Source organism: Colobus angolensis, unplaced genomic scaffold (genome assembly GCF_000951035.1).
Source record: "Colobus angolensis palliatus isolate OR3802 unplaced genomic scaffold, Cang.pa_1.0 Scaffold31, whole genome shotgun sequence".
In the NCBI taxonomy this organism is placed as follows: domain Eukaryota; kingdom Metazoa; phylum Chordata; class Mammalia; order Primates; family Cercopithecidae; genus Colobus; species Colobus angolensis.
In genome coordinates, this window is record NW_012116377.1 from 180,058 (window position 1) to 185,571 (window position 5,514).

At 44.5% G+C, this 5,514-nt stretch overlaps 1 protein-coding gene across 2 annotated transcripts in view; it reads left to right on the top strand.

The window, feature by feature from the left end:
• The first annotated feature begins 474 nt into the window (after positions 1–474).
• ZNF461 (zinc finger protein 461) overlaps positions 475–5,514 on the top strand; it is a 45,707-nt gene continuing 40,667 nt past the window's right edge. For both annotated transcript variants that reach the window (XM_011950599.1, XM_011950600.1), the window contains exon 1: positions 475–479. The gene's annotated coding sequence lies outside the window, so the exon portion shown is untranslated. The remainder of the gene's footprint in view (positions 480–5,514) is intronic.

The window sequence follows — 5,514 nt, forward strand, 5'->3', positions numbered from 1 at the left end:
GCCAGGATGGTCTCGATCTCCTGACCTCGTGATCCGCCCGTCTCGGCCTCCCAAAGTGCTGGGATTACAGGCTTGAGCCACCGCGCCCGGCCTTGGGCCACTTCTTCACATGTGTGCCTTCAGGGCCTGCTTTGGCCTGATCACATTTATACCACTTGCATTTTATGATAGAGTACTGCTGTGCACACCCAATTTAATGACTTCGTAGGTCAGATAACACCCATTTCATGATGGGTAGTGCAGGTTGCATGGTAACTTGGTGGCCCATGATTAAATGGTCAGTCTCTACTAAGGTCCAGTAGCAGACCAAAAGCTGCCTCTGGAGAGGTGTTTTCTAAAAAGGAAGATGGGGCTTTGCTCCAAAATCCTCAGGGCCCATCCTGTGATTCTTCTGTTGGGCCCTGCCAAAGGCTCCAAACAGCATCCCTCTCTGCTACTGACACTTGAGGCACCATTATTTGTTGGATCACATGGCCCAAGTGGCAAACATCAGCTTGCACAGCAGCCTGGACCTGTTGGGGAGTTTTCCCTTGTTCTGGGCCCCACTGTGAACTAACGGCTTTTTGGATAACTTGGTAAATGGCCAGCAGAATAACACATCCAAGTGAAGAATGTGTTGTCTCCAAAATCCGAAGAGACCTCGTATGCATTGCGCCTCCTTTTTGACTGTAGGAGGAGCCAGATGCAACAATTTATCCTTCATCTTAGAAGGGATATCTCACCATGCTCCACACCACCGGACCCCTGGGAATTTCAGTGAAGTAGAAGGCCCCTGATTTCTTACTGGATTTATTTCCATCCTCTGACATGCAATGTCTTACCAATAAATCTACAGTACTTGCTACTTCTTGTTCACTAGGTTGAATCAGTGTAATGTCATCAACGTAATGGATCAGTGCAGTATTTTTTGTTTGTTTGTTTTGAGATGGAGTCTTGCTCTGTGGCCCAGGCTGGAGTACAGTGGTACGATCTCAGCTCACCACAACCTCTGCCTTCTGGGTTCAAGCAATTCTCCTGCCTCAGCCTTCTAAGGAGCTGGGATTACAGGTGTGCGCCACCATGTTCAGCTAATTTTTGTATTTTTAGTAGAGACAGGGTTTTGCCATATTGGCCAGGCTGGTCTGGAACTGCTGACCTCAGATGATCCACCCGCCTCGGCCTCCCAAAGTGCCGGCATTACAGGCGTGAGCCACTGTGCCCGGCCCAGTGCAGTATCTCGCGGAAGGAAAAGGCAATCAAGATCCCTGTGAACTAACTTACAATATATGTCTGGAGAATTGATATACCCCTGAGGCAGCACAGTGAAAGTGTTGTTACTGGCCTTACCAACTGAAAGTGAGCTATTTATGGTGGTTTTAAATAACAAGGATGGAGAAAAAAGCATTTGCCAGCTCAGTAGCTACACATCAGGTAGCAGAGGACATGTTAATATCCTTAAGCAACAAAACCACATTTGGTACAGCAGCTACAACAGGAGTCACCACCTGGTCAAGCTTATGATAATCCAGTGGCATTCTTCTAGACCGATTTGTCTTCTGCAGGGCCAGCTAGGCAAGCTGAATGGGGATGGGGTGGGAATCCCTGCCCCTGCATATTTTTCTTAGTGGTGGTACTAATCTCTGCAATCCCTCCAGGAATGTGGTATTGCTTCTGATTTACTATTTTTCTAGGTGGAGACAGTTTTAGTAGCTTCCACCTGGCCTCTCCCACCAGAACAGCCCTCAGTCCACATGTCAGGTAATCAGTGTGGGGATTCTGCCAGTTACTAAGTAGATCTAGTCCAATTATGTGTGTGGTATTGGGGATACAACCACAGAATGCTTCTGGGACTTGCTGTGCCCATTGTGAGATAGACCTGAGCTAAAACTCCATTCATTTAACTGCCATAAGCCCCTACGCTGACTGGTAGATGACAGTGATGTTTTGGGTCTCCTGGAATTAAGGTCAGTTCAGAGCCAGTGTCTAATTTAAAACAAGTTAATAAATATGAAACAATGATTTATTGTGATAAAGAATGCAAAATGGCCATGAAAGAACGTGTCAAAGAAAATATCTGTTACAGGGTAACTATCTGGGAAGATGGCTGATATTCTTTGGTGGAAGTTAAATAGATGGGAAATCTACTAAAGCGTTAATTGATTTGTGTAAGTGGAAGACTTCTAGGTCAAGTGAACAAAAGCGTAACTTGATTCATAAAGACAGAAAGTCAGGTCCCTCAATGAATACCCGGACTTGAGTCAGTGAAGACACCCAGAAGCCCTAGAATGAAGGGGAGGCCAGGTCCCCTTGAGGAAGAACACCAGTATACTTCCAGAAATTTATACTGTTAATCTTTCTCCCAGTCTTCCAAAAGGGACCTATGGCTTTATTAGAGTGACTGTGCAAAGACCAACACTGAGTCCCCAATATGGCACCATTCTCTGGTGGCAGGTTGGTTACATTGGACTGCTTTTTTCTCACTGAAATAGACACTATGGATATGGATTTGCCTTCCTTACACAAAGTGCTGCCACCAAACTACCCTGAAAAGTAATCACTGAAAGGTCTGATTATTTATTTTCCCCATTGTAACGTATCCGTGGGTCCCAGATACCTGCATTCTCTTATGTAGTTACATTTATATAACCTCACAATCTTTCATTCAGATTTTAACTCACAAGTCACATTCAAATACATCAAATCTCACATGATCTCCAGCTCAATCATAATTCTTTAAAATATACACATCAACCTCAAAGCCACAACAGCCTAATCACGTACTCCTTCACTGTCATACAATTCATCCAGAGACTTGAGCATATTCACAAACCACTTTCACATACCGTCATCCCTCCAGGACTCCTCCCTACCAAAATCCACAGATGCTCAAGTCCCTTATATAAAATGGCATAGTATTTGCATATAATCTATGGAAATCCTCCCGTATTCTTTAAACCCTCTCTAGATTACTTATAATACCTAATAACCATGTAAATACTATGTAAATAGTTGTTATATTCTATTGTTTAGGGCATGATGACAAGAAAAAAAAGTCTGTACAAGTTCAGTACAGATGCAAACATCAACTTTTTCCCAGATATTTTCAACTGAAGGTTTGCTGAATCCCCAGGGCAAGACCCATGGATACGGAGGGCCAGCTGTACATCATATATTTCACTCTCCTTTCAGTGACAGCTTCAAGAGCAAACCATCCCACATATGTGAACAAGAATCAGACACAAGCAGAATCACTTGTTCTCAAGCACCATTTCCTCATATTACACTTGGTGACGGAGTTACTGGTCTCTCAGCAAGGTTAAAACTCCTTACCATGGATCTGTCCCTTCTGGCAGATAACGTACCAGCTTCCACTCCTCTCAGTCAGCTCTGGACTCTCACACACAACCAAACACAGTCACCTCACACCGCTCCTATGCGTACATCTAAGGTTCAGGACGCCCTGGTCCAGAGATCTGTCATTCATCCATCTCAGACCCGCCTGGTCCCAACCAGCTTTTTCCCTTCCCAGGGGCCGCCACAGTCACACTAGTCCTCTAATCATGGGTGGACCCAGCGCAAAAAAGCCTCACACAGAATGTCACAGGATCCCTGTGCACGTGGCTGCGCTCCCGCAAACATGGCAATCACACGGGTCCAGGTGGCCTCTCACATTTAAGCCACATCACATATCACTCCACAGGGGCCACTGCGGGAGTGGCGGCGCTCGCCGCATGAACCCCACGCAGGCATATAGCACAGCCATTCTCAAAAGGCCTCAAAACCATTTCACGACCCAGCGCGGTGGTTCACACCTGTCATCCAATACTTTGGCAAACGAGGTGGGAGGATCGCTTGAGTCCAGGAGTTCGAGACCACCAGCGTGGGCAACATAGTGAGACCTCGTCTTTACCAATAAATAAATAAATAAATAAATGGAGGATCGCTTGAGTCCAGTAGTTCGAGACCACCAGCATGGGCAACATAGCGAGACGTCGTCTTTACCAATAAATAAATAAATAAATATATATATCGTTTTGGCCAGACCCGGTGGCTCACGCCTGTAATCCCAGCACTTTGGGAGGTGGATGCGGGAGGAGCTGAGGAGGTGGAGACTGCAGTGAGCTAGGATCGCGACACCACACTCAGCCCTGGCAGCAGGGCATGAAGACCCTGTGTCACAAAAAAAAAAAAAAAAAAAGAACTTTAGCTGATTGAATGAGGCTTACCCATTGTGTGGAGCATAATCTGCTTTATTCAGAGTCCACTGATTTAAGTGTTAATCTCATCCAAAAAAAACAACTTTCACAGAAACATCCAGAATAATGTTTGACCAAATATCTGGGCATCATGGCAAGTTGACACATAAAATTAACCATCATAAGTCCACCCTTGTCAACTTGGTACCCATAAGCATCTCCTAAAACCATACTTCATATCTGAATAAAGACAGTAACAAGGTTATACTTCTGCTTAACATGATACAACTATGCTGCATACAACCAAAAATAACCCTTCCCTAGAAGAGGATGCAAAGTCTGGATGATATTAATGCTTCTCCCTGATATCCCATAACTTAAAAACTGATATAAAGTTAACAATATTTAAATACTCTAATATAAAGTCAGTATATCTTACTGTGCATGATAAAGAGATATGAAAGGGAGGAAAACAGAGCTTTGTTGTACACACATTCATTACAAAATAAAGAAGATACATTCATGACAATTACAGTTTTTGTTTCCGTAGCGGCTCATAGCTGGTATTCATGCCTCCCTTCTTCCCTTACCCATTATGTATTTCTTTTCCCCTCAGCAAGCAAGCTCCTCAGCTGATTGTGGTTCTTTAACTGGTGGGGTGACCCAAACCTTAAGGGTCTGGATGGTAGTTTTGGCAGAAGCATTTTGTATAAGGAAGACAAATTCGTATCTAAAGTGTGTATTCCAGTAAGAAAAAAAATACTGTCCCTTCCATGATGAAAGCAATCCAATGTATCAGCCTGCCACCAGGGAATGGTGCCATATTGGGGAACCAGGGTTGGTCTTGGCTGCTGGCACACTGGGCACTCAGCAGTAGCTGTAGCCAGTTTGGCTTTGGTAAGCAGAAGTCCACGTTGCTGAGCCCATGCATAACTTCCATCACTGCCATCATGACCACTTTGTTCACGAGCCAGGTGGGTGATAAGGGTAGCTGGGGAAAGAGGCTGACTGATATCCACAGAATGGATCATCCTATGCACCCGACTATTAAACATCCTCCTCTGCTAAAGTTACCCTTTGGTAAGTATTCATATAGGGCACAAATATCTTTATAATTCTTACCTGTTCAGCAAGGTCCATAACTCTTCCCCAGAATTCCTTGTCACCAGTTTTTAAATAATGTTCCAAGTCCCTGACCATCCAGCCAGACCATTGGCTATAGTGCATAAGTTGGTATATAATGTCACATCTGGCTATTTCTCCTTCTAGGAAAAATGAACAACCAGGTGCAGTGCTCCGAGTTCCAATCACTGGGAGGATTTCCCTTTACCACTGTTCT